At 51.8% G+C, this 11015-nt stretch overlaps 1 long non-coding RNA gene across 1 annotated transcript; it reads right to left on the bottom strand.

Moving 5' to 3' along the window:
• Positions 1-466: 466 nt before the first annotated feature.
• LOC138750330 (uncharacterized) lies at positions 467-5948 on the bottom strand. Its single transcript, XR_011349263.1, has 4 exons — positions 5785-5948; positions 4494-4683; positions 3808-3888; positions 467-934 (listed from the first exon to the last, which is right to left on the bottom strand). It is a non-coding gene; the product is annotated as an uncharacterized lncRNA (long non-coding RNA).
• Positions 5949-11015: the final 5067 nt, after the last annotated feature.

The following is an 11015-nucleotide window of genomic DNA, read 5'->3' on the forward strand; positions in this document are numbered from 1 at the left end:
TAAACCTAACTATAAACCAAGATATAGCCCTACCCCATGTCTCCTAACACTAAACCTAATGCTACCTCTACAATGCTCCTAACACAAACCCTAACTCTACCCAACTTCCCCAACCCAAAACTAAACCCTACCCCTATCCCTTACAACCTACCCCCTTCCCCTAACCCTACCTTCTACCCCTTCCCCATACTCGCACCCCCTACAATTACCCCCTTCCCCTAACCCTACCTCCTACCCCTTCCCCATACCCACACCCACTACAACTATCCCCTACACTATCCCTTACAATCTACCCCCTTCCCCTAACCCTACCTCCTACCCCTTCCCCATATCTGCACCCCCTACCACTACCCCTACCCTATCCCTTACAACCTTCCCACTTCCCCTAACCCTACCTCCTACCCCTTCCCCATCCCCGCAACCCCTACCAGTACCCCCTACCCTACCCCTTGCCACAACCCCTACCCTTACCCCCTACCACTACCCCCTTTCTCCTACCCCCTTCCCCTCCCCCTCCTTCCCCTAGGTTAGGGGTAGGAAGGGGAAAGGGAAGGGGGAGGGGAAGGGGAGGAGGAGAAGGGGAGGGGAAGGGGGAGGGTTAGGGGAGGGGAAGGGGGAGGGGAAGGGGAGGGGGTAAGGGGAAGGGAAGGGGAGAGGGGAAGGGGGAGGTGAAGGGTGGAGGGCTGGGGTTAGGGCATAGGTGTGAGGGCAGGAGAAGGGGAAGGTGAGCGGGAGGGGGTTGGGATGGAGGAGGGGTAGAGGAGAAGAGGGGAAGTGGGTGAAGGGACATGGAAGAGGCAGGGAATGGGGTTGGCAGGGCCAGAGGGAGAAGAAGGGGAGGGATTCAGGCCATCATGATGTTGTCCGTCCTCTGTTCAGCTGGGATGCGAGGTTCTTCTGGAGTCGTGTCTTGTCTCTGAGATCGGTCCTTCTGCTGGGAAGAGAAATACGAGTGATAGAGATACTGTCTCTGAGGCCTGATCACAATGACTTTGGAGGGTCCCAACTCTTCCCCCATCATCCCCCCTTCCCCTGAACACTGGAGCCTTTCCCCTTCCTCTGCTTTACCTGAGGAAGTGTGTTTTGGCGAAAACCACAATCTCTCTCTGCAGAGCTCAGAGCAATGTGTCTCCATCAGGCAACACCCTGGTTCTCCACGATATGGCAGCAAGATGCTAGACAAATCATGGATGGATCGGTCGAGACCGTTCAGCTGATCCATCTGAACCTACCCCACAACAATGTTACCCTCCACTCCCTCACACCAGTACCCTCCATTTTTCTTTAATTCCTGTCCATATTAAAATCCTTTTCATGCCTTTTTTGGACCAGCCTCCGCTACTACCCCGGCAATGCATTCCAGCCACCCACTACATTCTGTGTGAATAAAATGTACCCCTCACGTCTTGCCTAAAGTTCCCTCAGCTCACCTTATTTAGACGTCCTCTGGTATTCTCGCCCTAGGAATGCACACAATATTCCAAGTGTGGTCTGACTAGAATTTTATAAATCTGCAATGTTACCTCTCAGTTCTTGAACTCAATACCCTGACTCCTGAAGGCCAGCACACAATACACCATTTTAAACTCCCTCTCAATTTGGACAGCAACATTGAGTGATTTATGGAGCAGGATCTAAATATTTCTCTGTCCTGCACACTGTTCATAATCCTGCCATTAACCAAGTGCTCTGCCCACACATTCTTGTAATCCGCATTCAATAAAGATATTGGTCTATATGAAGCTACTTTTAATGGGTCTCCAACCTTCTTTGGAATAACTGTTATTCGTGCCCTTGAAAATGACTCTGGAAATAAACCTGGACCAGTTGCTTATTTAAGTACATCTGATTTACAGGATTGAAATCCATCTGTCACTTCTCGGCAAACTGGATGACCTATGACAACCTTCTACACTGTCTGCAACATCTCTACCTCTGTGTCATCCCCTGACATACCCACCCTTCCACTCCCATCACCTTTGTAAATGTTCTCCACAACCTTTACCTGTACCACACCCATAGGAACATAGGAAGTGGGAACAGGAGTAGGACAAAAATGGCCTATCGACCCTGCTCCGCCATTCAATACGATCATGGCTGATCTAATTTATGACCTAACTCGACCTACCCTGCCTTCTCGCCATATCCCCAAATTCCTCTATCATGTAAAACTTCTGTTCGCTTACATCCACATGCTCGTCTCAGAGACTTTTATATGTACCTATTCTACCAGCCACTACCACTTTCTCCGGTGACACATTCAAACCACTCACAACTCTCTGCATAAAAAAAATCTCCCCTCACCTGAAGCGGGTGCACTCTGGGATTTGCACCTGACACTTTAGGAAAATTTGCTGGCTGTTCATTCCATCTAAGCCCCCCACAATCTTATTTAGAATAAGTTATTAAGCTGTGGAGGGGAAAGTTGGGAGAGGGAGGAGGGAAGAGAGCTGGTGTGGGAGGGGTGAGAGCTGGTGCGGAGGGGACGTGTTGGGGAGAGGGATCAGGACCGCGTTGAGGTGGTGAACGGGCAGACATGGGTGGATCTACCTGCCGAAATAAAGGAGCAATAAGAAGGCCATCTCGGGATCTACCAGCATCTTCTAGGGCTTGATGTCTTAATGGCAAACCCCCTGAGGATGGATGTAGGCCAGGCTCTGCTACAGCTGGTACCTGAACATCTGGCAACACAACGATATAACATGACCCACTCTGCCTCCACACTGGCCGGGTCTGGATCCTGAGGGTAAGGGGAGGTGGGTGAAGGGCCCCACCCTGCCAATCAACGTCCATCCTCATCATCCTCTCCACCCCTCTCCCCTCACTACCCTTTCTCTCCTCACCAATACCCATTGAGACCCTCATGCACCCTTCATCGATATCCAGTCCCCAGTGAGACTCAGCCAGTGAACTCCTTCATATCCTCCAACCCCAACATCCAAGCTTGCCCCAGTGGACAACTTGACCACCCAGACCCACAACCACCTTGATGTCGATCATGGAAATGGGCTGCTTGGCCTTGTTGAAGTGCTGGGCCATGCAGTGAACCGTCTCTGGAACATAGTCCAGACCCAGATTCAAATAAACCTCCTCTTTCTCTTGGACACAATACAAACATGTCAGTTGGATTTACCCTCCAACACCCAGCGCCTCTCCCAACAGGAGTGCCAGCCCCTCCTGCTCTCTGTAGGCCTGATGCCCCCAGTGCTCAACATAACGTGGCATGAATCCAAGGGCTCAGCGAGCAGAGCGTCAACAGGCCGTAGTGGACCCGTCCGCTGCCCCATCATTCGGCTTCTGGTGAGACTGCACAAAATGTGCAGCTCTGACCGCCCTCCCTCGTGAGGCAAGGATTCACCAGGAGAGAAAAACCATTGACGTTTCGAGATGAGAAATGTTTGCAGCCGGGTGTTGGCTGGGGTCGAACATGTGGAGGCTGAGTTGTTGGGACGATTCAGAGCAGGCGTTGATTTGGAAGGGCACCAAAAGGTTCTGGGGAAGTGAGTTATGGGGGAAAATACATTCGTGAAATGATTTGGGGAAACAGACTGGAGGGGCTGAGTGGCCGAATTTGGCGATCTTGTTTTGTGGTCTTGGCTGCTGCTGTCTGGAGTTGAAATGGCAAGAGGTCATGAGTTAATGGGTGAGGAGCAGGGCAGCCAGCATCAAGGAGTCGGCACTGGTCAGAGGGGCAGGATGGAGGCAACAGAGAGGCTGCAGCGAGACAGATCGATTGAAGGAATGGGGAAGGTAGCAGCAAATGATATGCATCAGAGTGGGGGTGGGGTGGGTGCAGGTGGATCTTACCTTGACTACAGAGGAGTAGAAGTTGAGAAGAGGGACGATGATGGTGTGATCCAACTTTCGCACGATCTGCAGTTTGCGGTTCTATGGCGAGAGAGGAACATCAGCAAGGATGGGCGATGGGTCGGGGCCCTGAGGGGCGACATGTCCAAGTTGAGGGGGGAGGCGGGGAGGAGATTCGTCAAGAGGTCAGAGGTGGGGAACTCCTAGGGAGGCCGAAGTGGGGGACTTTTCGAGAGTCAGTGGGGGGGACTTTTCGTGTCGCTGGAGCGGGGATTCGTCAGGGGGTTCAATGAAGTATCATTTCAGTTTTTATGATTGTTTTCCCAGCTTCTACTAAACAATGAAATCTCTGATATTTGCCAGGTGTGTGTGTGTGTGTGTGTGTGTGTGTGTGTGTGTGTGTGTGTGTGTGTGTGTGTGTGTGGGTGGGGGGTTGTGTGTGGGGATGGGGGGTCTGTTGTTGGTTTGTGTGACTTTCTCTGTTTCCAAACCCCATGGCTGCCTTGGTCTCTGTCAGATGCTCCTCTTTCCACCCACCCTTCAAAAATGTGTTTGGGGTGTTGTTTGTCAATTGGGTGTAATTGTGTGAAACGGGTCATGTGTCGCAAGGGCCTGTGAACGTGCTGTAGGCCCTAAAGTTAAATATCAGGGTGTTCCATTTCCCCACAACTGCTCCTCCCCCTCACCTTGAATCTCTTGTCCTGCAAGATCTTCTTGATGGCAATCAGCTCTCCGGAGTCCACCAGCCTTGCCTGGTACACCACACCGAATGATCCATTGTCGATGATTTTAACATCTGTGCAGGACACCACCTTGGGGATGTTGGGTCCGTGACCCGGTGTGGCCACCTCTGTTGTGACCTTATTGCCATGTCCTCTGGGGCAGAAGCAGCAGCATTTACACACCCAGAGGGTACACAACAGGTCATTTATCCCAACCCAGCCTTGCTGTCCAAGTTAGTCTCTACCCCTCCCTCTAACTCCCTTCCAAGGATCACCTAAATGTCAGAATTGATCCTCTGGTGGTTCTTTCCAGCCTCTCAGTAGAAATATTTCCACTCCAGGTCCTTCTTTGATCACTCTCCTCAGACTGAGGCCAGTTCCGCAGCCGTTCACTTTGTCTACAACCCTCCCTCCATGAGAGCACGTCCCGGGGAGATGAAGCACTCTGAACCCCACCACGGGTTTAGCAGAAGCCCTCCACATTCCCAGAAGCTCAGCAACACCGTGATCTTCCATGATGCAAGCGAGACCTCGTCGCATGAGGGAGCAGGTGGTGCGGAGATAGACCCATGCTTCGTCACTCAACTCTGTTGGGTCCGCCGCAGCAGAAACACTTTCTAGCACCTTGATCCAGGTCCACTGGGGGAAAGAATCCTATCCCGGTTTGGGGGGTGTGGGGGTGTATGCAAGGGTGGAAGGGATCTTGTAACCCTGGGGGGGTGGGGGTGGGTGGAGGAGCGGTCCTGTCTCTCAGTGGACAGATCCCATTCCAGGTGGAGGGGGAGCTCTGTCCCATTTCTGTTGAAAGGTCTACCTTCCATCCCCCTCGCAACTTCTCTTCTCCCTCAGACACCTCACACTCTCCCCTGCCCCGATTCCTCTACCACACTCTGATCCCCCACCCAACACCACCCCCATGGTTTCCCCAGTGCCTTCCGTCCCCTCGCACCCCATCCCCCCAGCTCAACCCTATGTCCCATACCTCTGATCCAATCACCCTTGACATTAGCCCCTGATGAAATCCCATTCCTTCGTTCTCCCCTCCACTCCGATAGACCCCATCCCTGTATCCCCTCACATGCCATTGTTCTCCCCTCCCCAGTCCCCTCCAGCTGCCTCATAAAGTGCCCTGCACTCAGGATGGGGAGAGGGGATTAAATGCAGCCTCCATTCTCTCCGCCCACACTGGGTGAAGGATGGTGCCAGAGGAGGCTCTGTCCCAGTAGGGGAGCCTGTAACAGGCTCTTTATCTCACCCATTGGTGCAAGGTGCTTCCAAACACAACTCTGTTGATCAGAGGGTCTCTGGGATGAGACAGAGTCCTACTCCGACATGCAGGCCAGAATCCCCTTCCAGGAGAGGCATCTTTCGCATGTTGCTGTGCCATGGCACGACTCAGCTATGGCTGCCCCATGCAGTGACATCATCACCCCCTCTGTGTCATCATCTCCCCCCTCTGTGACACCTCCCCTCTCTGTGACACCACTAGTGTAATGGGCAGGGACATCCAACCATTTAAATCCTCCTCAATTTCCCCAAGCAAGGGGAGAATAATTCAGCTGGTCTAAATTACTCGTTGTTATCTATTCTAACTCCTAGATATTTGATCCCATTTTGCCACCACATTTGTTGACTATTTTCTTGACATTGGCTCTAATCCCCCTTCCTAAGTGACATGATTTTGCACATATCCCAAAAGAACTTATACCCAGAGATCTCCCCATAGTCCTCCAGGGTGGAGCACAACTTGGGCAATGAGTGTGTCGGGTCTGTCAGATATATCAGAACAACTTCTGCAAATAAATTGATTTCATGCTCTTCCTGGCCTGTTCTGAAACCTTTAATGCTTGAATCCTGGGAAATGGCCTCGGGTAATCGCTCCATGGCCAGTACAAACTCACTCACTGCGGGTGTGGGGGGGGGGGGAGTCAGACCTTGATTGGCATGCCTGTTGGCTACCTCTGTCCCTCTCATCTCGACATCAGTGGCTCAGGTTGGGGGAGTCTGTGCTGCCTCCTGCAGTGCACAGCAGCACTACTGGACCACCTTTATCTCCTTATTTTCCTGGGCCCTCTCCAAATCTTTCCTTTCTATGATTTCACATTGGTTTCTCAGGAGAAACACTGGCAGCCAAAAGGCATCCTCTGATTCCCCTTAGATTTTGGGAACCCCAACTTCTTGAAGTGGGACAACACGTGGTGACCTATTTTCTCAAGATGTGGATCCAGGAGCTTGGACCAGTCTACCAGTTTGCCATGGTCCGCCAGCATGCTTTCCAAGCTCCCCAACCCTGCACTCTCATCAGTCCACCCCCAGATCTTGTTCTCCTTGCCTGCACTAGATTTCCTGCCCCGATTCCAAAGCATCTCCACTGCAGCTGTGTTCAGTCGGAACTCGAAGGACCCTGCTCACTGCACCAATTATTATGTGTGTGAAACTGATTCAAGGGGTCCCAAGGGTGACGAATTTGAACACAGTTGTCTTTTATTGACACATGTAGTGCAGTCGCATGAGAAGTTAAAGACACACACAGAGAGAAACTCGCCGGGTTAATCGATACACTTGCAACCACTCGTGGATAGAAGACTTGACAATCAACTTGTCACATCTTTCTCTCTCTTTGGCTTGGCTTCACAGACGAAGATTTATGGAGGGGTAAATGTCCATGTCAGCTTCAGGCTCGTTTGTGGCTGACAAGTCCGATGCGGGACAGGCAGACACGGTTGCAGCGGTTGCAGGGGAAAATTGGTTGGTTGGGGTTGGGTGTTGGGTTTTTCCTCCTTTGTCTTTTGTCAGTGAGGTGGGCTCTGTGGTCTTCTTCAAAGGAGGTTGCTGCCCGCCGAACTGTGAGGCAGCAAGATGCACGGTTTGAGGCGATATCAGCCCACTGGCGGTGGTCAATATGGCAGGCACCAAGAGATTTCTTTAGGCAGTCCTTGTACCTCTTCTGTGGTGCACCTCTGTAATGGTGGCCAGTGGAGAGCTCACCATATAACATTATCTTGGGAAGGCGATGGTCCTCCATTCTGGAGACGTGACCTGCCCAGCGCAGTTGGATCTTCAGCAGAATGGATTCGATGCTGTCGGCCTCTTCCATCTCGAGTACTTCGATGTTAAGGATGAAGTCGCTCCAATGAATGTTGAGGATGGAGCTGAGACAACGCTGGTGGAAGCGTCCTAGGAGCCGTAGGTGATGCCGGTAGAGGACCCATGATTCAGAGCCGAACAGAAGTGTGGGTATGACAACGGCTCTGTATACGCTAATCTTTGTGAGGTTTTTCAGTTTGTTGTTTTTCCAGACTCTTTTGTGTAGTCTTCCAAAGGCGTTATTTGCCTTGGCGAGTCTGTTGTCTATCTTGTTGTCGATCCTTGCATCCGATGAAATGGTGCAGCCGAGATAGGTAAACTGGTTGACCGTTTTGAGTTTTGTGTGCCCGATGGAGATGTGGTAGTCATGGTGGGGAGCTGGCTAATGGAGGACCTCAGTTTTCTTCAGGCTGACTTCCAGGCCAAACATTTTGGCAGTTTCCGCAAAACAGGACATCAAGCGCTGAAGAGCTGGCTCTGAATGGGCAACTAAAGCGGCATCATTCCTCAACATGGTTATCCAACTGCACGAAAACCAACAAGGTCGGGTCAGATACAGCAATGAGCTATCTGAACACTTCTCCATTAACAATGGCGTGAAGCAAGGCTGCGTTCTCGCACCAACCCTCTTTTCAATCTTCTTCAGCATGATGCTGAACCAAGCCACGAAAGACCTCAACAATGAAGACGCTGTTTACATCCGGTACTGCACGGACGGCAGTCTCTTCAATCTGAGACGCCTGCAAGCTCACACCAAGAGACAAGAGCAACTTGTCCGTGAACTACTCTTTGCAGACGATGCCGAACTTGTCACATACGATACCTTGAACAGGTCATTTATTCACTCATTGATCTTGGATGTCTGTGGGTGGTAGGGGATATGCAGGTGGCCGCAAATACTTGGCACTACCTATCGGACGTTACCCGTTAGGGTATTTCACATATGGAGCACGCTTAAATGGTGCTTGGTCGGCCCGCTGGCAGGACATCCGAGTATGTGCTGACCATCATGAGAACTTATCACTTTTTTTGGCAGGGGAGAGGCCTGATATAGTCAATTTATCAGACTTGGCCGGCACCCGAACCCCGGCGAATGCAGCCCTTGGTTTTACTTGCTGACAGTTCTTGCAACATCATGAGACCCCCAGATCCTCTGTCCATTATAGTGCCCCCATATGCCCACATTTATGATGCACCAATGCTGCCAAGGCTCCGGGGTCACTCTTATTGGGGAAAATAGTGGCAGAGCATATTTGAGCAGCTCAGTCCACAGTGGCATCACGTCAGCTTCAGCGGTTTTCCTGGAGGTGTGTCCATCCACGTGGTGGACCCTGACTATTCTTTTGTTGTTCCACCTCTCAGAAGATCTGCCAGTGCTGTTGTCCTCAGAGCAGGCAGCCATGGATCTTCCTCCCTGTCTCCTGCCGCCGACCCAGCCCAGAAATCCTGTGGCACTGATTGGAAAAGAGGCTCCTGGGCCCGCCTGGTTGTCCCTTTTCAGATCAGTGCCACAGCTGCTAGCTTGGACAGTTGGCTCTCCCCTCCATTACATCCTCTTGTGTCAGTACTTTATCTGTGGTGGGCTGGAGCGCTGCCACCATACACCACTGTTTTCCGCACCTCCACCAGCCGGAGCCGTCAGTAAACCAAGCTTTTTCCTGGTGTCCATCATCGAGGGTGTTGAATGGTTTGTCCCAGGCCATGGTGCCAGGCTCTTCTCGGGGTCATTCAGGTGGGAGGCTGTCACTTTCGGGCAGGACATGATCTGTTCTTGCAAGTGGCTCAGCCCTTTGCCCCGGCCTCTGTGCGGTCTGCCTTGTACCACTTCTTCGGTCTGCTGTGAGTGGCATTCGCAGATTTAACCCACCACATGTTGGGGAGGTGTGGCTGGAGTGTGACTGTCTCTGCTGCCATCTGGTTCTCTGTGGTGAGCAGGCGAGCATCTGACACTCAAATGGGGAGTCGTGGGAGGCAGCTTCCAGAAAGCAATTGAACCAGAAGCTGTGTGGGACTAGGCGACCTTGCCTCTTTTGCTCGAGGCTCCACTAGGCCATTGTCTTCATGGCAGAGACAAGTCATTCAAAGGGTCTTCCAGTCTTGAGGGGTTGGGGGGTGCTTGTGGTCAGTGGCAGTGGTGTTCAACCGTGTTTTGCCATTAAGCCGTTTGTTGTTCAGGTCATCAATGAAACGTAGAGTTTTTTTTTCTGGGCAACAGATGGAGGGGCAGGGTGAGATGGGGAATATGTTGGCACCAGTAACCCAAAAGACCCACAAAACCTTGTGCCTCAACTTGTTGGTGGGCACCGCAATGAGGATTTTGCTTTGAGCAACCATTGATATTTCTCTGCTGCCTGGATTCTCAGGAAAAGGACTGTTGGATTAGGACCCTGGACCTTTTCCAGGTGGTGCCTCCCTGGTGCCAGTGTCTGGGGTGTTGCTGCTGGTGTCCAAGACATCCTAAAGTGGGCCAGAGGTTGTGGTATATGGAGATACCAATGACATAGGGAGGAAGAGGGAAGAGTTCCTGAAAAGTGGGTCCAGGGCCTTTGGTGAGAGCTGAAAAGAAATAGAACAAAGGGAGTCATGTTGGGATGACTGTCTGGGCCATGCGACAGTGAGAGCAGGAACAGAATGAGGTGGAGGATGAAGGCGTGGCCTGAAGGTGCGGGTTAAGAGCTCCTTGAGGGCATCCTATTTGCCTTGCTCGGGAGGCTTATGTCGGAAGTCGATGAGCCTTGCTGCCATGTCCTGATGAGCAAGATCATCATGGAGGAGTAATGGATGTCATCAGCGGTGATCTCTTGGAGGTGAACTGGTCCTCGGCCTGTTTTCTGAAATCCACGTGTGGCTGCGACATCCAGAATGTTGACAGCTTCAACCAAACCATCTGAAGAGCCGTCTTGACCGTGATCTTCACGTCCAACTGAAGGGCTGGGTCCTGCTGAGGTCACTACTCTAGCAGGCGCGTTCCCGCAAACTCTGGAAAGAATGACATGCACCCAAGAAGTGGAAATGGAAGATAAGTTGCTTGAACAGGCAACTCCAGCCTCGGGTTGGAAGGCGATCCTCCCATTGCTCATTGTTTCCCACCACGTGGTTCGTCCCCTGGGATGAAGGGCATTGGCCCCAACGGGGTCTGCGCTGTCAGCGTGTTTGTCAGCTCTCTAGTATAGTGGCTCGTGTCTCAGTTAACAGGCCACTCCAACTTGATATGTCAGAATAAAATGGAGCCCATATTTACCAAGTGTGGGTGTGGAAATTTACATGAAACCCTGACACTCCCTTTCACCTGAAGGCCTCCGTTTATTCAATGAAACTTTAAAGTAACAGACATTTCTGTTGAGGAGAGAAGGGGGAGGGGGTAGGATATTGGGGAAGTGGGTGGGGGGTGGTTTCTTT

Source organism: Narcine bancroftii, unplaced genomic scaffold, assembly GCF_036971445.1.
Source record: "Narcine bancroftii isolate sNarBan1 unplaced genomic scaffold, sNarBan1.hap1 Scaffold_117, whole genome shotgun sequence".
Lineage (NCBI taxonomy): Eukaryota > Metazoa > Chordata > Chondrichthyes > Torpediniformes > Narcinidae > Narcine > Narcine bancroftii.